Source organism: Mycteria americana, chromosome 6, assembly GCF_035582795.1.
Source record: "Mycteria americana isolate JAX WOST 10 ecotype Jacksonville Zoo and Gardens chromosome 6, USCA_MyAme_1.0, whole genome shotgun sequence".
NCBI lineage: Eukaryota > Metazoa > Chordata > Aves > Ciconiiformes > Ciconiidae > Mycteria > Mycteria americana.
In genome coordinates, this window is record NC_134370.1 from 52,685,754 (window position 1) to 52,707,194 (window position 21,441).

General features: G+C 38.9%; 1 protein-coding gene across 6 annotated transcripts in view; it reads left to right on the plus strand.

Annotated features, from left to right (window-relative positions):
- The first annotated feature begins 4,254 nt into the window (after positions 1 to 4,254).
- OTUD7A (OTU deubiquitinase 7A) overlaps positions 4,255 to 21,441 on the plus strand; it is a 148,237-nt gene continuing 131,050 nt past the window's right edge. For all 6 annotated transcript variants that reach the window (XM_075505823.1, XM_075505824.1, XM_075505820.1 and 3 more), the window contains exon 1: positions 4,255 to 4,371. The gene's annotated coding sequence lies outside the window, so the exon portion shown is untranslated. The remainder of the gene's footprint in view (positions 4,372 to 21,441) is intronic.

Consider the following 21,441-nt stretch of genomic DNA (forward strand, 5'->3'; position numbering starts at 1 on the left):
ACAGTGCTCTTGCTCTTATCTCTGTCTGTTTAGCCAAGTGTTCAATTTTAGTATATACCTGGAAAGTTCAGTGCTCTTCCTAAGGTCATGTGGAATCAAATCAGCTTTATATATATTTTAGTAGCATACATTTTGTAGAGCTGTATCTGGGTTTTCTCCCCCGCCCCCCAACTGTAACAGCTTCAACTGCTGGAATTCAAACCATGCTGTAGAATGCTTATTCCATTACTATTGCAGCATGCTTTCTTTTGACAGAATTTCAATCAAAATCTATATTATTAGGAATACCATTTATTTGCTTGACGAGTACAGGTTACTCTGCCCAATTGGCATGCAAAATGTTTCTTTGTTGTCTTTGAATTTAATAAGTTTACAAACTCCCTTTGAGATGTATAAATATTCCATGGGAGATAGACCCTTGGCCTACAGTTTTGTCTTTCCTCCCTACATAAAACAGAAAAGGGAAGGGAGGAGCCAGCCTTCCTTCTTGCTTTCCTCTTTTTATTTATTAACCACAAAAAGCTGCTTGTTGTTTCATCTCTGCCTCTTTACCCTGAGAGGGTGTTTGTTATAAATTCTTATTTAACTTGCAGTAGCTTTCACCGTAGCTTTTAATGCATGTGCAAGGTGAGAGTGCGGAACCTCGTTTCAGTAACTTTACCTTAGATCCATGAGATTGCTTTGTACCTTTCAATCCTCTGCATGGGTATCTCCACACATCCAGTTCACAGGACATGCCTAGAATGCTTACTAGGGTTATGATATTTCCAATATGGATTTTTTTCATTAGAGTTGTCAATTGCAACAAAAGCCTTCACCATCTGTCTTCTGATAACAGCAAAGTTCTCAAGGAATCAAACTGATGCAACAAGCTTATTTAGGGTTCTATTCTTTATCAGATTATGGGCAACAGCTCTTACACCCTTCTTATACCTTCATTTAACTGGGGCTCAGGGTAATTAAGCAAGCACCATCTTTCACGCCATCCCCAAAGACAGTGTTTTTGAAGACATTTCTGAAGTGTACAAACCCATACTTGGTCACATCACATGAGATTGTGATAGTGTTGTAAGTAATTTAAAGGCTGCGTATATCAATACCGCACTCCCTTGCATACCTAGCTGGCAGCTGAAGGCCAAAGTCCATCTTTTTGCAAGCAAATACCTAAAAGTGTTCATACTGGTGATGTTCCCCTGTGACATTTTGTCAGCATTAAGTGAACAGAAGAAGAATCGCCATCACACTTGCAGGCATGTTCTACTTCTGTCTTTACCTGCCTATGAAGACAAGAGGATGCCTGCTTCCATCCCTGGAGGGTGAGAACACCTAAGGCAACGTTTTGGTTTGGTGGTAGCCAAGAAATGAGTTTGATCTTACCAGAATATTTTCGAGCTCAAAGCAATTTGCTTAGTTTGTGATCAGTTCTGCTTCCGACCCAGAGCAATGCAAGACAGGTGATGAGAGACAACACAGTGGCAATGCTTTATGTGAATAGACAGGGAGAGACTGGATCATTTTCACCATGACAGGAACCTGTCTACTTACGGAGTCATGTTATGCTGACAGCCACTCAACTGCCAGGATTAATGAACAGTGTAGAACATCAGTTGTGAAGATACTTCTTTTCTTGCTTTTCTTCTCCCTGTGTCCATGTATGGTCCCAGAAAAGATACAATAGATTTTGCAGGGAATGTCAGTCATATGCACGCTTCCCTTCTCTAAAAGCCTGGAAATTTAAGATCTCTGAATGACTTTGTGATCTCTGGGTTCCTGATCTTTGTGGACTACGTATGGCATACCTGCTTTCTAATTTAAAGAGGGGGAAGATGTTCACATGAGAGATTGCAGTATTCATTGCACCTCTTTGGACTAAAGGATTTTGGTTCTTTAAGCTGTTAAGACTGCTGTTAGTGGAGATACTACCACTTCCATGGAGGCAGAACATAATGTCCTCAAAGTATGCAAACACTTCACCTAGATCCAGCCTCTCTGCATTTTCACACTTCATCTGGGACTTCGACTGTTGGAAACATGTTTGTTTTCCCATAATGGTGGCATGAAAGAAAGTTTTGCTAGTGGCAAGAAAAGATGAAGAATGAGGAAACTTCAGGCCTCAAAAGGAGAGCCTCTCCCTGCATGGGACTAGGCACCCTCTCCTTTGCTAAGCCCTTCAGACTTTTGCTAAGATTATATCTGACTTTGCCTGAAAGAAAGAGAACTGGCTGCTTCTTTTGCAGCAACCGTCTAAATGAATCTCTGACTCTGTATCACCAGTTGGCTAACTTAGAGCCTTCTGATCAAACCGTGGTTTGATCCCTGAGCCTATAGAGCTTCTGTGACTGCTTTTAGAGTATCTTCAGTCCTGAGAGCTCTGGAGTAGTCACCTGAGGGTCTCTTCAGATATTCAGAAACGGATTTCCTTCGCAAGGCAAATAGACTAGAGCTCTTTTGGCAAAACTCTGCCAAACTGTTCTGTCTTTTAGAGCACTCTCACTATCTGGGAATCACCGGTAGGACAACCCGTACGGACAATCGCATCAAGGGAAAAAAAAAGTATCTCTTTTTGTAATTATGGTTCTTTTTGAGTGTGTTATCCATACATTTCACTATTTTTCTTTGCCACACTTGAAGAATGCTGGACTTTGCATTGGTGGAGAAACTAAGAAACTTTTCTGCTCATGACTTTTTTGCTCTTGGGAGGAACTTGAGAGCACAGCAGGGAACTCTGCTTGCCTAAGAAATCTTCAATCATGAGCATAAAGAATTCCTATAGGGAGAATAGAGGATGGGAGGGGCAAACAATGAGAGTTCATTTTATGCAGGCCTAAAACAGTATTGGACAAAACTGTTGTGGTTTTTGCCTGTCGTGGTTTTGTATGCCAAAAGCTAGGAGCTCATTGCATTTGCAGCAAAAGGTTATATATGGAACAGTTGGTAACTTTTTCAAATGTTTTCATTTCTGTCCTCATTAGCTACAAAAGGAAGTATGTTTCAAAGGTAAGGTGAGATTCTTTTGGGAGTTTCAACAGTATTCTAAACTGATGTTGAGGTGCTAGCAGAGAACTAGAATGTAACTGACTGATCTGTTTTTCTTCCCTAACCATCAAACCTCACTTGCTTATGATATGAAAATGCGTATCTACAAAACTGTCTTCACATGTCACCAGATGTGCTTCTCCAGATGTGCTGTGTTGGTGCAAAACGTATTATGACATTTTGTTTACATCTAGTGTTTCCTTAAAGATTTAGTGTTTCTATATCTGTTTGCTAACGCTGATTGCGTGTCCATCTGTAGTAGGCTGATTTCAGGTGAGAATTCTCAGTGTTTCTAGATAAGGAGGCTTTTCTTGAACAGGTACTCCTGTACCTGTGATTTGTTTTTCCTTCTATCCCACATATTTTGCCTAGTTCTTGGTCTTGCATGTTTCTATTTTTGTCATAGTAAGTGGAAAAAGGGAATGCTCAGTTCTAGAGGTGTATTCCTTAAGCCATTTCCTTTTCAACTCTAGTGTTACTGGAAGAGTGGAAGTGAAAGACCGCTGTGGTGTGGGGGAGGTAGTTTTAACTAAGTGAGATAGACTACACTTGTGTTCATACGGAAGTATCTGGAACCAGATTATTTGAGACGTTGCTGTAGGCTGAAGTAAACTTTGCTGTCATCCCTTGAGCAAGTAACATCAAGTATCGAAACAGAAGGCACATGAAAAGCAGTAACTTAGAATGGCATACCCTCTTTGCAGAGGGCAAAGCGAGGCACGGTCATTTCCAGAGCCAGGATGGATACACAAAGGGAGCAACTCTTTCCATCTCCTACTCCCGCGGGACCATCCTGGGGCGGAGGAGCGCTCGTGTTGCAGGGGCGGCTGCGGCCCCTCTTCCCCGGCCGTGCGCTGCCGCCTACTTCTCCCGGCATCTTCTCCGGCCGGGGACGTGGAGGCCGAGCTTGCAAAGGGGGCAGGCGAGGGAGGAAGGCGCCGGCCGTGCGGGGCGGCTCCGGGCCGCGGCTGTACCGGCGGGCTCGGCGCGGCGGGGCCCGCTGCCGCGGGGGCGGGCGCGGCGCGGGGCGGAGCGGAGCGCGGCTCTCCGGGCTGCTGCGGGCAGCCGAGGGGAGGGCCCTGCGGCCGGTGACTTCATGGGAAGGAGGCGGCGGCGGGAGGTGGGTCTCGCTTTCCGTCTCCCGGTGCCGTCTGCAGGGCGGGCGAGAGGCGGCCGCTCCGCCGGGCAGCGCGGGTGGGGGGACAGCGGTGACGGAAAGCGGCAGCTGGGGGGGACGGCAGCGGCTGGGTTGACTCCCCTCCCTTCCCCCCCTCCGCGGCCGGAGGAAGATGGAGCTCGGTTAGTAAGGGCTTGCGGGAGGAGCAGCGGCAGCAGGTAAGAGCTGCTTCTCCCTCCTCCTCCTCCTCCTCCTCTCCCCTGGCTGGGAGCATGGCAGGGGCAGGTCAGTGCGGCGGATGGGCCGGTGTCATTCAGCGGCAGGTGGCACAGGTGGGCCCGGCCCGCAGCGGTGTCCTTGCCTGCGGGCTGCCCGCTCCGCCCCGGCTGCAGAAGTTCCCGCTGTGCGGAGCTGCGGACAGCCAGAGGGCAAAGCCCTCGGCCGTAGCCGGTAAGGGCAAAGCCGGGCATTTAGAAACACCCCGTGCCTCGGGTTTTTGTGGTGGGGTTGCGGGCAGGTCTGCCGGCTTTGCCCCTGCCGCGTCTCCCCCAGCTCACTGGTGAGCTCCGGGAAGGGCTTCTGCATTGCAGACTCTCGCCCTAGCTTCGCTCTTGCATTCGCGGCTTTCTCTGATGAAAGGAGCCTGCTCCCTGGCCGGGTGGTCCGGTGCCGCTCGGCCAAGAGGCCGATTTGGGCAGGTGGTATCTCCTTCTATGGTTCCTGGAGCCCGTCAGGACATTTGGGGGATTGACCTCATTCCGATAAATATTAGACGTACATATGATATTTGTTCTCTCTCTGAAAGAGCTGCAGAAGGGAATCTGTCAGGATCTGTGTGAATAATGGCCATTTGGAGTTCACAGGGTGCAATATAGTGCAGTGAGAAATAATGTGCATATAAAACATAATGCAGTGAGGCACACGACCTTACATAATCTAAATTTAAAAAGCTCACTACCCCTACGCTTACCCTGGAGGTTGTAGGAATATGCCTGTTCTAAGCTCTTGCTGGAGGCTCATTAGGTATCTATCTGACATAAAGATGCAGAGCCCCTCATGAGCCAGTGCTGAAAATAAATGAATAAATTGTTCACTACTTTTGCTGTAGTTCTGTCACAGTAAGTTCCTCATCACTGGTCAGTATCATGCACACACAGTGATACTCATGGCTATGTGGGCATACATAGCTCCACACTGCAAGAGGGAATGGTCTCTTCTGTTGTCCCTTAGATGTGCCTTTAAATTGACCAACTATAATGCTGTCATATTTTAAACAAACTCTTGAGGCTTCTCTCCTGAGGCCTGAATAGTGCTACGATTTCTAGCATAAAGATAAAAATTTAATGTAAACAGAAAGAAACCTTTCACACTTTTCATTTGACCTTCAGCATCTCAGACAAATACTTGAAACTGATGATCAGGGCAAGTATTTTGCAATGGACTGGTTTAAAATATGTTGCTGGATGCAACATATACAACTCAAGTCCCATCTAGGATGACACACAGTCAGTGTTCTGAGCTCTATATCTGAAGGAAACTAATGTCTGATAAATTTGGCCCACATTTTATTTTAACTCAGTCCTTACAGATGACATTGACTTTAAAAAAGGTTGCTATGGCACAGATTTAAAGCAAAGTATATTAAGCTTCTGGAATTGAAAGTGCTGTTGGTAGGAAAAGTATTGTTTTGTTATTTATAATCTGTTATTAAAATACGAGTGTGATAGCTGTTGCGGCTGGATCTGGCTCTGTTTTCTGCTGTTGGTGTGAATGGACTAAATGATCTCCCTTCTATGGATGAAAGCCAGATTTTGCCCAGGTGTGCCTGTGCTGCTCGCACAGGGGCAAACTAGAGTTTCCCCATTTGAATCTGGAATACAGCTGAATATTGATCCCTACCTTCCTCTGGGATACTTTCTATTCCAAGCCTGTATGCTTTTGATAAAGCTGTAACACTGATTGTGGTGTGGAGTATAGAACCAATGTTGGCTATGTATGCCCGCACAGCAGAAATGATGGTATGACGTGGAATAGAAATGACATTTTTGTGAATCTTGGTCTTTTGTGATATTACGTCTTTATGTTTATAGTTTACAAGAAGCTCAGTCATCTTCAGGACAGCTTAATTCATGTATAATATAATAACTGTTAAGTATGAGGCTGGGTAGGGATCAGGTGTAACAGAGTAATAATTTGCTATATGTGTAACGGAAAAATAACTGATCGTTTGCTTAATCATAATGTATCTATTTTTGAAAAAGCTATTTTTTTGCAAATGGGATCTAGTAGATTTTGGTCTTGGTTTACCAATACAAATTCAAATAAGGGTGATAATGGCTGGATGTTATAGACTCCAGGTAAGTGTGGAATGAGCAGGTGGGAAGGTACTTAGTCCTGCCATAGTAAGCCTACCTCTGCATCTTTCGTTGCCCCTGGCACGTCTCCCTTACAGTCATGTTGGCAGATTCAGCAAAAAGGCTAGGGACTGAAGAGACTTTCAGTGAATGGGACTCCAGGTCAGGAATTTTGTAGAGCTGTATACATGCAGGTGTATGAACATTGACTCAGATCTTACCAATGCAACCATTGTGCTAATCATTGCCATAGTTGCCCTTCGTGTTACTTATAAAAAAATTAGGGAAGCTATGTTTTACTTAGCCGAAGTACTGTATGTAGAACATCTAATTTTAATTTAAAACTATATGTTTTAAATCTAATCACTGTGATGTTTTCACATCATTTAGAATCTTGTATGAGTTCATTGGTATCCTGTCTGTGTTATTTGGGGAAAAAATGGTATTTTGTTAAATTTTTTATTTACTGCATAGACACATAAGAACTTTAAAAATGTGTATATATAATCTCCTTGTCACATATTGTTATTTAGCTTGTTATTGCCTTTAGACACAGTAACTTCTATAGCCTTGATAGGAGGAGAACAACACTGGCAAGGTGTTCCCACATAGTTATGTATTGCTGGAGAGAAAGCTGGAGTTGGAAGAGGGAAAGGACTAAGGGAACTAGCAGAATATTTGTCACCAGATAGCCTAGACCTCAGATCTTACAGTGTTTAATGAAGTCTCCTTGTGTTTAATATATTCTGGATTCCCAAAAACATCATGAAATCTGAATCTCCTTTTGACTTGAATTTTGTAAAATATCTTGGGACTCATATTAAGCAAAAATTAAACATAAACTTTTAATTAAGGAAATGGCGAGCCCCTAAAATATCAAGTGCAACTGTTATTAAATTGGGGACTGAAAGAAGGAGAAAAGGCTTTTTTGTTGTTGTTGTTGAAGATTTTGTAGTCTGACGGTTCATTTATAGTTGATATGCAGTGCACAGCCATACAAATGCATTCATAGATATTTAGACCAAAGCATAGACCTAAATGGTATGTGGACCTTCTGAACAAATTAATCAGTGTTGCCCTAATGAAAAAACTGGGAGATTAACCTGGCTGCTTAGATGGTCTGAAAATTCAGCAGTGTAGTCTTATGCAAGAGTAGAAGTTTACCAGTTCAAGTGCCATATAAATGTTGCATAGATGTTACACTGCATCTTTCTGTATTTCTTTATTGTTGGTTTCCTAAGACAAAGCATGACACAAAACTGAGGAAGTCGGGTGTTCTCAGATAAGATGGTAGAACTGTCCTCAAATCCTTGATAGTAATTAATTGGTTTTATTTTAAAGGCAGATTAATTAGTATATGCATGTAAAAATGTAACAATACAACTATTTCACCATCAAATATTTTCTAGTCTTTTTGTTTAGCTGTCCTTCCCCAACTACTGACCAAAGGGAGTAAAACTGTAAATCTAACAAGCATAGAGATGTTGAAGATATTAAAGACTTTACTTACAGTTCTGTTTTTATATTGTTCTCCTAGCATAACTGCTTCTGTGATGAGTATTTCTGATTTTAAGTAGTTTGAAGTGACAAAGCTAATTGTGATGTATTTCAAGTCTCATTCTGAGTTTACTTCAGATTTTTGTTCTTCCTCTATTTGAGGTCAATGCTGTCTATTTTAGGATACAAGTATACCAGTGATTTTTAGTCATAGTGCTTTGCTGTAGTGTTTTACTGCAGAATATTATTGACATTACCTGTACTTATCTTATTTAATACCTCTTGGATGGACCCTTGGCAAAGCTTTAGGCTTGAAATAGAGAAATTGCTGAAGTTGCTTATTAGCTTTTATTAAAAGGGTTTATAAATTCATTTAACATTTTAGAGTCTCTCACCCTTTTGAAATACACTTCAATTTGAAAAAACAAATCAGAAATCCCAGGACAAGGGTATGAATTTGCTCTAAGATAGTTTGAAAATGTAATTTCTTATGTAATTTATAGAAGAAATGAAGGATTGCTATAGCTGAAATTATTTTTGGATACTTCCAGGTTTTTTTTTCAGAATGAACATATCTGCAAATACTTCATGATACATGTAGTAAAATTAGTATGTTTCACATTGTATGTTGAAAATTTCATCAGTCAGAACACTGAGTTATGCTCTTTGATCATGATTTCAGTCTTGTATGCGATGCTTCAATACCATTTAACCTGTACAGAGAACAAAGTATGGGTTTTTTAATACAAGGGTAAAGTAGCTATTTTTATCTGTCAGTGTTTTGCAGATATTCAGTGCTCTACAGTGAATTTTTTTTCACTTGCACATTCTCTTAGGATCTGCTGAGTAATTATATGCATGGACTAGTTAATCAAAGAAGGGGCAAAACCCATGTAGAAATTGAGCAAGCTGTGAAATAATTTTGATTCTTGTTTTTGTCACAATGGTTATGTTTCCGCTATTGTTTTCAGAATTAGAGTAAGGAACACTGAGAACTTGTTCTTTAATTAGATGCTTGAAATACTACGTTTTCTGATCCTGATGTCTGCTGATGCCATTAGTGACCTCTGTCATATGGACATTTACGAAGTCGTCACTGCTGCTTATGACCAGGAGATGTAATATATTTCTAAGCTATTGCTATGATGTTATCAGAAACGTGTTCTAATGCCTGTGATTAAAATGGCTAGCTACCATGGTGATGGTACCATAGAAACTGGTAAAATAATAATTGCTTATTAGGAAATCTGAATGAAAAGATTATTCTCTATTTTTCTATCTTTCATGTTTCAGCGCCTTAGCAGGAATGAAACTCTGCTGATGTTATATTCCTGATTGAAAAAATCATTGAACAAATTCCTTTGCTTTGTGTTACACAGCAGACCAGGCTAAGGTTATTGTATTGTTGAAACATTATATACGTGAGTGACTGACAATTCAGTCATTCCACGGACTACTTTTAGTCTTAAGAACAAGGGCATTGGAGTAGACGCCTTTCTTGCAGCATTGATCTTTGTTGTTAAGTCACTTTACTCTCTTCTACTGTAATTACTTTCTAAATAGTGCAGTAAGTATCATTCTCTTCAACAGCACTCTTCCAGCAAAGAAGGGCTATGACTGTGTCCCATAGGCAGTGTCTACCTAGACGCTCAAAGCACAGTAATGACAGAACTTTAATTGAGAGCCTGACATTGTAAAAGGTTTTGTCTGTCTCGAACTATGCAAGTCATGAATACAAGAATGCCAAATAAGATCATACAGCAGGTAGTATCTTTACTTGATTAGCTTTTTCCTTCTCTTTTGAGTTCTATTGCAACAAGAAACAAAATGTGAGAAGCAGTCCCTGACTTGGATTGCTATGTCTCTTGGTTGGAATGAGTCATTTCCCTATTACTGGTAAGTGACTCTATCAGGTACTTATGCCCTATTGGAAATTGCTAAGCGAGGACATGGAGGGAGTGATCTCAGATATATCTGTCTAGGTATATACTTATTAAATTTCTGTGCAAACACTTATATTGCCTTCAGAGTTTCCGAGATACTGCAAAGGAGCTTTTTTTTTAATCCTGTGTTAAATAGTTTTCCCTATTAGCACTGAAATCAGTGTAGAGGACAGATTCTTGATGGTGGTAAACTTGAGTTTATTAGTTAGATTCAGTCTGTAATAAACAGCAAAGAGTAGAAGTAAACAGGCTATCAAACCCCATGCTTAGATACAGATATGAAAGCACACTCACTCTAATCAGAATAACATACTTATCTGAGAACAGAACCCAGACCAAAGTGTTGCAGATGAATATGCCAGGAACACTTAGTCTCTGATCTACCATCCCTTACCAGAAACCTGCCCATCTCTCACCTGAGACTATTTAATATCCCAGTAGCTTCTATTTTAAGTCTTAGAGGTGTTACATTGTCAATTCCAGAGAAAAGGAGGTCTTACAGGTGTATTGAATAACATTGTGGTAATGGCAAAAGATTATTTTAGCGTAAAGAAAGCATTGATTTAGCAAACTATAATTAAGCGTGAAGCAATGAAATCACTTCTCATGTCTCTCTAAATAACTCTTTCCATCTTTGTCTCAGGAAGAGTACAGGTGAATTAAAGGAAAGGTAGAGTATAAAGGGAAGGCAGATTTATGTAATTCCAACAGAAATAATGACAGAACATACAACCTGTAGATAAAGTTCACATGTGGAAAAGGTTCAGGGCGGGTCATGTTCATCAGTTCTACAAGCACAACTGAGTAAGAGCTGGAGAGAAACTTCCCTTCAGCACAAATTAACAGAAGTAACACATAATGTAGTAGTCTCCCAAAGAAGGCCACGAGGATAACATTAAGTAAAGTCAGGTTGATACAGTGTCTGCAGTTTGATAAGTTGAGGCTGTTTGCTGTTAAGAAATTGTCATTGAAAAGTAGTAACCTTTTCATTAACTGTGAATACTGAGATGCCTGAACATTTACAAGCTGAGGATTAAATTCAGAGATTGTGAAGTTAACTTGAAAATTTGGAATTTAAAACAAAAAAACATAACAGCTGAGATGCTTTATATCAATTTCAGTTTTTCTCAGTGTTTCACATTTGGTTTTTCAATAATCATAAAAGCAAGACTTGAAACAAAAGCATGGGAGGGCATGTCAATGCCAAGTCATTTAGGGGAAGCTCCAGGTCTGAGTGACAGTTTGCCACAAGGATCTGAGGTCCTGTGAGTTATTCTCACAGCTTCTTATCATGTATAGTTTTGATATCCTGGGGGGCAGGAGGGGAAATCAGATATTCTGATATTGGGCTTTATACAGTGTCTCTTCTGTGTTGAAAGACCTGTGTGAAGGAATGAATTTTTGAGCTATGTAGTTGGAGATGACTTTTAGTGGATGAGGAACACTTGGAATGACAGGTCCTGTAGGAGCTAAGTATTTCTTAGCAATAGGCAGTTTGTTGCTTCAGGCTTCTTTATATGAAAGCCATATTTTTAGGACCTCAGATAAACAGATAGATGTGAGTTCTGTATATAATTGACGTTTTCTTGCATGTTTGTGTTATGGTAGAGTTCCTCTGTTCTGTTCATTGCTAAATACTTGGAGGCAGAGTTTCAAATAAACCAGGAAAAGTTGTTTGCACTCATATAAATAATCCTCATCTTCCGGGAGGCACCCAGAAGTGCTTTACTGATTCTTTTTCTTTCATATTCTTCTCTATGATCATACTTGTATCTCTCTGCTCTAACATTCCAAACTGAGGATGCTTAATAGATAAGGACTGTATAACAGTTTGGAGCAGGAAATACATAGGTAGATATTCCTTAGTGTATAAGCAGACTGTAAATGCTCAAAGCAGAATTTAATCAGGATTAATAAAAGGATGCCTATTCTTGGCAAGAATAGGAGGAAAGTAAAGGCTGTGAAAAAACATGTTCTATGAAAGTTACACAGTTTTTTTTTGCCTCCTTCAATAAAGAAGGTTCTCTTGAAGAAGCCCCATGTAAAGGTCTGTAATGTCTCCTGGGCAACACAGTTTATGTTTTTATCATTCTACATTGTTCAAAATTTCTTCTGACATTGATAGATAAAAGCATGTGCAGAAGAAAGAGTAGCACCATAAAGTCTAGAGCTGTGTTGTTTGTAACAATAATCATTATTATGTTGTCTCTCTCTGGGCTACATCATGCTTGTAACAGGAGATAACCATTTTCTATCGCTTAATCCATGCCAAATACTTTTCTCAGTTCCTTTACCCTTCAAAGAGAGAATCCCTGTAATTGGCAAAGGAGGATGGGTCAAACAGAGGCTAGTATGTTGGAAATTGAATCTCAGGACTTGTGACTGGGACAATTAACAACTTTGCAAGTCCAATTTTACAAGGTCCAAGTCTGTTTGAACTGGCTTTGTTTGTGATTATAAACACATGCTACAAACTATTCATTACTTATTACACATGGGGGAATCTTCTTTAAAGCAAGCCTGAAGGCACTGATTTACTGGCACATGCACCTTACTGATATGATGTATTGCTTATCTTCAGGCCTGGTAGCACTCTGACCGCAAAAAGATGATATGCTCATTTCAGCAGATAAGCAATATGTAGTCGTACTGGAAAACCTGATGAATGTGCATCCAGTTGAGGTATTGCTAGTTTGGCTGCTCTCCCTCAGTGCTAATGCAGATCAGGTGCTTGAGATAAGCTCTTAGGAGCACAAGATGTTGCACTAGTGAAGTGTAGACCTCAATTAACATGGAAATAGAAATCATTGCCTTTTGCTACCACGGGAGATGAATATTCATGCCTGAGCAGCTCAGTTGTAAGTATCTGGAGTTGATGAGATGGTTGCATCTAGCTGATAATCTCTTGACTTTCTTTGATACAGAATTTGAGAAACAAGAGCCATTATCATTTTCCTCCCTCCAATTTTGTCTCCTAAAATATGCTTTACATGAAAATGGGAAAAACGGTTTCTTCAAGAGCTATTCAGTTGTTAGCTTTCATTCCACATGCCTCTCATATTTAATATAAAATATTTCCCTATCCAGTATAAACAGAGGGATATGTACTCATGAGAGAAGATATCTCTGAAGCCAATTGGTTGTTATTAAATGTATATTTACAGCTATCAAAGAAAAATATGAAATACCCTTCTTTGGATTTCATAATAAAGTTTACCTCCATAAAAAGATGCTTTATTTTTGTGAGGAAAAGGTTGCATGCTGTATGACATTGTGGGTAGAAATAACCCTATGACTGGTTTTACACCAGTTATTTTATAAAAGTTATAATAAGATATGTATACATATGTTTTCTGTGAACCATTTTTCTTCTACAAATCAGAGACTTATCAACGGAGGAGAAAATTATTCTGTCTGTAACAAATTCCTTGAGACTCATGCTGCCACGGTCCTTGGGAACTGGAGAAAAAGAGGTCTGGAGCTTTAAAAATACAAAACCAAACAATCCACCTCCCCCAAACCACTGAAACGGACCTTCTTTCGTAGTAAAATAATGCCAGAAAATAGCCATTGAGTTATGGAGTTCTGAGTCTCATTGGCAGAAAGTGACCTCAGAGGGAATAGTTGTAGCAGTAAAATATATTTTAAGCTGAAATGCTAAAACAGTGAATGGCCAACAAGTGGGTTTAGCTCACTACTGTTACCGTTACTCTGTACACACCTGGAAAATAAAATCTTTTGGTGTTGGAGAGCTTCAGATTAAGTCCCAGATGTTTTAAAAAACTTCTCATGACTGATATCTATGGGAAAAAAAAATCTATTTTGTGCTACTTGAAATGATGCCATGTCAATATATTCACTTTTAAAGTGGGGCAAAATGTAACTGTACAAAATAGTTTGCCATATAGGTATGATTTCTTGGTGATGTTTTATCTGCAAACCATATCTTTCTTGGATATGGCTATGGAAAATACATTATGTTCAGAGAGAGAAAAAAAAAAAAAGAATAGCTCTTCAGGGAACCTGTACCTTCCCAGTATTGTACAGTATATTTCATGGTCTTAAGAGGAGGTAATTTTATAACTGATTCAGTGCTGTACAGTAAAATCCTGAGATCGAGATGAAAAAATCTCTAATAAGTGAAACTCTAATTGTGGTAGCTTGTGGTTATCTTATTTGTTTTTATCACCATACCATGAGAAATTTAATGTAGTGTTAATTATAATTATATAATTTGAGATAATGAGCACTACACACAATCCGTTTCATTTTTTTCTTTAAATGCAACAGTAAAAATGGGGTTTCCTAGTGTCATGAAAGTAAAAACGCTGAAGGAGAAATCTGACCTTTATTTGATCTTCCAGCTTAAGTTAGAAAGCAAATGAAATGCAGTAGCTGTATATATAAAACTATATATATATATATGTATATTGTTATAAGGGGCTACCAGTGTTTTTGAAAGAAAAGGAAAAGATTTTTGAAAATGTAGCTTTGAATGTAGCATTTGAAAATGTAGCATTTGAAAATGTAGAAGATTTACAGGCACATGTTCTAGAAGAATGAGTTATTGACAAATAGCAAAAATATTTATTAAAAACCTGTAGAAATCCTTAAACCCTGTACAATTATTTTGAAGTAGGGAAGTAGCTAATCCTACAGTAATTTGCTGGAAACATTGATTTTTCTTTTTTTTTTTTTTTTAATAAATTCCTGAGCAGCTGGGTAAGATAAAAGCTTATCACCCATTTAATAAAATATCTGGATAGAGAGAGCTGCTAATAATAGGCAGTGTTCCTTCTGTGTTGCTTTTGCATGTTCCCACTGTTTGTTTGGCTGGAATGTAGTGATGTTATATATTTGTAGATCTAACAGCTCTTCTTTTCTTCAAGCCTTGCACTGTTAAATTGGGTCACTGCATATAATGCATGTTAAATAAGACAAGAGGGTTTGTTGTATTTACAGAAAAAGTTAGTACCAGGATTTCATAGTATTACAGGAAACATATATTACAGTTAAGAATAAGCACATTTCCTTTAAATACGTTACTAGTAGTTCACAAAGTAATGTGTTCTTCTGGAATACATCCTTCTATGTATGTAAATGTCACAGGATTCGATAAAGTTGACCAAATGTAACAGAAAGCAGACTGTGGCTCTGAGGTTCAGTGGCTTGGTAGATCTTTGATTAGTGTTTTGCAACAGAACATTTAAGTTTTGTGTGTTAATAGTTGAGATAATTCTACTTTTTTTGAGAGACCAAGACTACAGTGAATTATTTTATAATATCAGTAGCCTATGCAGAGAGAATTGTTTTAAAAGTTTCCAGAGCTCCTTGACTCACTTGAAAAGCTGACTACAGGTTCTTAAGAGATCACATAACTTCTTATAATGGGATTTAGGCTTCTAGGTCATATGAAGTATTTTTTTTAAATTTACTCTTGTCCTGATGGTTAAACTGCCAGATAAAGTTGTAACTTCATTAATAGTCAAGCTGTAAAACCCCAATTCAAAACATTGATTCTATACTTGAAAAAGTGGAGCTGCGTATCAGCCCCAAGCCCTTGTGTTTTCTCTGCTTTTCTGTAATTTGTAAACATAAACATTTTCCTAGCCCTTAGACATGTCTATTTAAAACTGAACCTGCAGTTGTATAGTGTCTCCTAAGCTATGGCAAATACATTTTGTACTGTCGTGTCTCTGCTAGGCATTCCTTCCACTGCTTTTTTGCTGTAACAATAGGAATTGAATATGTGATGAAATACTTGTTGATTTTAGGGCATTCAAGCAAACATTGCTGTTCATAAATACAATAGTTTTGGAGAGAATTCATAAGTTGGACGATCGTATTTCATGTCAGCTCAGATGGTAACCTAAAAAGCAAGCTGCCTTTTTTTTTTTTTTTTTTTAACTGAGAGCTCACATGCTCTTGCTGCTTTTTTTCTGGGTATGATTCTGTATGTCTTTACTAGCTTTGAAAAAACAATTGGGGTTCTGCAGAAATCCAAAAAAGTCCTGAATCTGGCATTAGGTAATATTTGCATTAGTGACTTCAAGAGTACCTGCGTTATTTATCTGTGAAAACAAGATAGGAGATATTGCAAGCACTTTGGAGGAACAGATACTTAGAATAGAATGAAACATGGCCATGACAAACTGAATGTGTAATCTAAAATAAGCACCATGTAATTCAATAATTATTACACTTCAGTGTAAATTATTACACTACCGTTCATGCCATGTTTCCATCCATGCTTGTCTAAGAATCCAGCATACTTAGAAATATTGAGTGCCTTTCTTTTCTGTGTGTTCCCCCCCTTTTGGGTTTAAAAGCGTTTCCATTTAGTAACGCGTGCCTTGTTTATCAAGTTTGTTTCCAGTTTCAATTCTAGATTAAAGTAGTATAATTTCAGATTATTTATTTTCCCGAAAATAACAAAAGTACTTGATTGGCAAACAGTTACACTTCATTCTTACTGGTGTAGATCTAAACATGTTGTAGAACTGCTCTAAATATATGTTGTCTTATGAATTCCATGCTTGCCAGTCATAGGGTTTACACCGATTTGTGAATAATGATCAGTCATGAAACAAATTTTCTAAAAAATTTATTTTCAGTACCTGAAAATAAAAAATTTGGAAAAAAATAAAAATTTTAATTTTTTTTAAAAAATTTTAAAAATTTCAAATGAAACTGCCTAAAGAATGGGCGAATCTACTAAGAATAATAAAATTTACTTCGGTGTTCAGGGGAGTAGGACTTAAAAGTTATCTTTTTTTATTCCAGAATGTAGTGTCTATGTATGAATGGGTAAATTCTTCAGAGACTTTGCATCTGACTGCAGTGGGGATTTAGTGTTTTGATGAAGAGATGCCTAGGATGTGACTCATTAGATTTCTGAGCCCGGTGGGACATTTATGAGGTTTTATGGTCTGATGTCCTGATATCACTCAAGCTGTAGAACTTGGTGGTGGAGCTTCTGCTTAAAAAACTGTAGGTCTAGTTGAACTATAACATCCTCTTTCTGAAAGACACTCATTCCTGATTTATAGACTCTTTAATTCATTAGAGGAATGCATAAAAACTAGCTGCTTTGGTCACACAGGTTGTACCTTTGTGGTTTAAAGAAGCTCTTTTGTATTCCCTTTCTCATGACTAAGAGTGAAGTTGAATGAACAGCCTGGGTTTAAAACATGGCCAAGAGAAAAAAATTTGCTTTTATATTATAGCTGAGCTCAGGATGTCTCAATGAACCAGTAAGTGTATGCAGGTTTTAGAATTATTGTGACCTAAAACATACAAAATACGTACTATATTTGTGAAAGCGGTAATAGAGTGTGAGATTTATAAGTATCTACATACTTATTTTGATAGAACTTGCTTTCTATCTATTTGTGTTTTATAAATTTATCCCATAATAATAAGCTCCTGTTGGCTTCTATTAACTAATGAGACCATAGGTAGCTTTGGAGACCTGCATGTGTAAGCTAGATTACAGAATCAAGGCCAGGATGGAGAAGCTGCTAATGCTGTTCTACAGACTGGCACTTAAAGTACTTTATATGTCCAGAGTTACCTACAGTGTCCAGTGTAGCAAGTGTTTGGGGGAAAAAAGTCTTCTTTCTTAGCATCGTAGGCTAAGACAGTTGTTAAATTTCATGCTCAGCTTCAGAGTTTATGCGCGATCACTGAAGATGAGTATCTGCCTTAAATAAGGGAGTAGGTCATTAATCTTTTGAGCTGTTCATGCAATCTTTGCAAATACAGAAGCCTTGAGGATAACATAATTTCAATAGCAGAGCCTGCTAGCTCTTCTGTGTCAGTTGTTAATCGGAAGAGAATGATAGTATATTAATAAACATGCATGCTTCCAAGCTGAATTGTCACCAGTCTGTTTAAAATAGTTCCTTTCTCAGATCTTTACTGTTAATGAAATTACCTCCTAAGATTTTGTGTATCTGAAAAGATGCAATAACAGTGCCAGAAACTAAATTAATATGCCATGGGAGCTTTCCTAATGAAATTAATATGGCATTTATAAACTTTTTAGAGAGACTTTTCACCAATTACAGCATAAAATGAACTCCCAAGAGACTAAGATGCTCTTTTTTTGCCCCACCTTTTGTACTTCTGCCTGCTTCCTTTCGTGATACATGAAATGGAAATCATGAAATAAAATGTAATTCTTTGATATCCTTCCATGGATTCATAACTTTTTTATTATTAATTGTGAACTTCAATTTTAGATTAGTTTTTAATTTTTTAATTTGGTAGGCTGCATTTTTCCATGAGGTAGCAGCAACTAGGAGTATGAAATTCATTTTTCTTTTGAAAGAACGTGTTTTCCATTTTCTACCAAAATGCTTTTGCGATTGCAATGCAAAGCTTCAATTTGAGACCTGCAGTTATAAAGTCGAATTGTGTAACTGTTTTCTGGTTTGGGGGGTGGTTCATTTCTCCTTTTCTTTTTACGTTTTTGTTTTGTAAATGGTGAATAAAATGTGCTTAAACTTTTGTAAATAGGTAGTACTCCTAATGAGGTAGGCCACAGAATGCTGAGGAGAACTAACAGGAAACTGTTACAGCTGTCAAAGGTGAGACAGAGCTAAAAGCGGTGTGTAGGGGAGGTACATACTGGGGTTTACTTAAGAACCAACAAGATTTAAGCTTTCATCACACTTGATTCATTTTGCATACTCACTCACCTGCTCTGCTGCCAGCACTACATTGGCTAGGTCTTGACTTCCCTTCCCAGCAGGGAGATCACTGCTAGTTTGGGAAAGCTGGGCAGAAAGTTGTGTTGGTTTGTGCTGTGCATCTCCTTGTAGTGACCAATCTTGGACATCACTGGCCAGGGTCCCTGGGCATCCCCTGGCATTTGTTTGTCTCCATGCATCTCTGATTTCTAGGATTTTCCCTTGCTTCCAGAGTCTTTTCTCCAGTCATGATCTTTCCTGGCCCCTTCTTCTTTCTGAGACTACTCCTTCTTTCTGGGAACCCTTATTTTTTGGCACCCAAACTCCTATTTTTCCCCAATCTAAATAGTCAGTGTGCAGAAACACAATGTGTGAGCAGCCTTTTAATTGCACGTTCTGCCTCTGTGTTAATTGGAGGATTCAGAATGTGACCCTTCTGTTTAGTCCCGGTGTTATCAAAGTTTACAAGCAGCCTGTACAGATTTCAGAGAGCAAGTACCAGTCTTCTGCTTGAGAGTTCAAAATTCAGTTTCATTCACCCACAGATGCACACATATGCCCAACTATCTGCTGCCTGTTAGCATTTGCAACTGAAGCTATTCTTTTCACTATGACAGCAACTAATGTACTTAGGCTAAAGCTATGTTTGGTGCCATCAGGAAAACCTTCATTCACCTTGTCATAGTCTCTGATCTTGACTAACGTAATATCTAGCTTTTGCGTCTTTCTTACAGGAACTGAATTTCTAAGATTACTTGGTAGGAAGGAATCCAAACATGGATTGGTGCTGAAACAGGAGGGACAGCATATGACTGTCAGTTTACATCTCATATGACAATTTCAGGGTTGACTCTATTTGGAGGTCTTGCATAATGTGAGAACTTCCACATGCTGCAGGACTTCACATGACAAATTTCAGGTAGCTTTACAGTCCTTCAATCGAGCAAAAGACTACCCTATCGACTATATGTATAGAAACATACAGGTAAAATTTAAAAAAAGGAAGGTGGCCTAATAGCAGCAAGAAAATGTCTTTGTTCTTATTGTGAATTTTGATTATTTCTTTTTAACTTTTCATCTAACTTTTTGTTGATGCTTTGATGCTTCCTACGTGGTTAGTGTGAGGGTGTCCCTTTGCTGGACTGGGGAAGGGTCAAGTTTCCCCTCCCTTTTCAGAGTCAGCAGTCTAGCTGGCTGTTACATCATGTCTGGAGGTAATTGACCTCAGAAATAGAAAGCATTTTGGGGAGTTCAGGTTCCAAAAGCATTGCTCGTGCATCTCACTGTTAGCATTCTAAAACTTTTTTTCTATGATTAAAATACTTGTATATTTGGAATAAATATCAATGGACTTTCTTAGATTGCATTGTAGAAGCAACACAGTACTTTCTCTGGTTATTATTTCTGCATTTCAGGATAAAACATTTGGAGGAGAAAACATCTGGAATATGAAGAACAGTTTCAGAGATGAGGAAACTTTCATTTTCTCATGCCTTAGGCCCTTCAAGGAGCAGATATTCATCTCTTGCTCTTTCCTTGCACTGTTTCTGCAGCTATTGGTTCTGCTGATTTATTTAAATCAGTGGTTTATCTGCACCTCCAGTGTTCCCAAGAGAAAACAATATGGAGTCTGATTGTTTCTTCTGTTAGTTGAGCATCCTTTCTGCTGCTGAGTATCAAATTTTACTGAGAATGTTTCAGCCAGGGCCAAGACCTGTGCTGCTGACTGAAACCAAAGGAATAGTTGCAAAACGTACACTTACCACAGTGCTGATCAAAAGCACCTCTGCTGTTTGATTTGGAAGGAAATTCACAAAGTACTTCTCAGGCAGTATGCTCTACTTCCGTGGCAGAACCAAAAGAGATGTCCTAATATTTTTTTATTTTTAATTTAATCACTTAGAGAAAAGGGGTCAGGAACCCTTGGAGAAGTAGAATATCACCCTTTATGCAAAGATAAAACACACATGCTAGACGATAAGCTTTCTCTGTATTTGTGGCGGAGAAGGATGTTTGCCCCAGAGGGGTTTATACACTGTTAGGATAGAATAAATATATATACATATGTGTGTATATGCATTTATTTATGTGCACATGTACACACCTCCATGTGTGCATGTACATCTAGAACAGGATAGCTTGCCGTTCCTGGTGGTCAGCATAGGCTTCTTTCATAAGGCCCTTCCTTTCTCTTTCAGCTGTCTGTCCTAAGCTTGCAGCAGGGAATGCAGTGAGAATGTAGCATATAGTGAAGTTCTGGCCCTGCTGACTTCCCAAGGGAGAAGATTTGGGAGGCAATGCAATTTTTAGGGAGTGAGTGATACAGGGCTTTCTTTATGCTCTTCAGTGTGGGCTTTCTTTGAATGTGTTTGAGTTTGTTCTAATGTTGCACCAACAGTGTTTCATTTTTGGTTGGGGGAGGGTTTGTTTGTTTGAGGTTTTTTGTTTGTTTGTTTTTGTTTTACGCACAAAAGCGTAATATACTTGTAGAACCAATGCAGTGTTCTGGTATGAGTGCCATAATCATCTTCCAGTTTCTCCCCAAAATCTCAAGCCATTTTTCATGTGAGAGATTTTCAGCGTGGATTACCAGACAGCCAAGCAACATATGGGCTATTTATTGTTTCAAATAAACAGTCTCATTACTGTTAGCAAAATGCAGCTTTAGCAGCTATTGTACATAGTTTATCTTGCTTGTGGTAAAGCATCTAAATGCTAGGTTTTTAAAAATGTTTTGGTGCCAATGACTTTTTGCTTAGGGTTCAAGTACAATCTTAGAAATAAAGAAATAGTCAGCATCT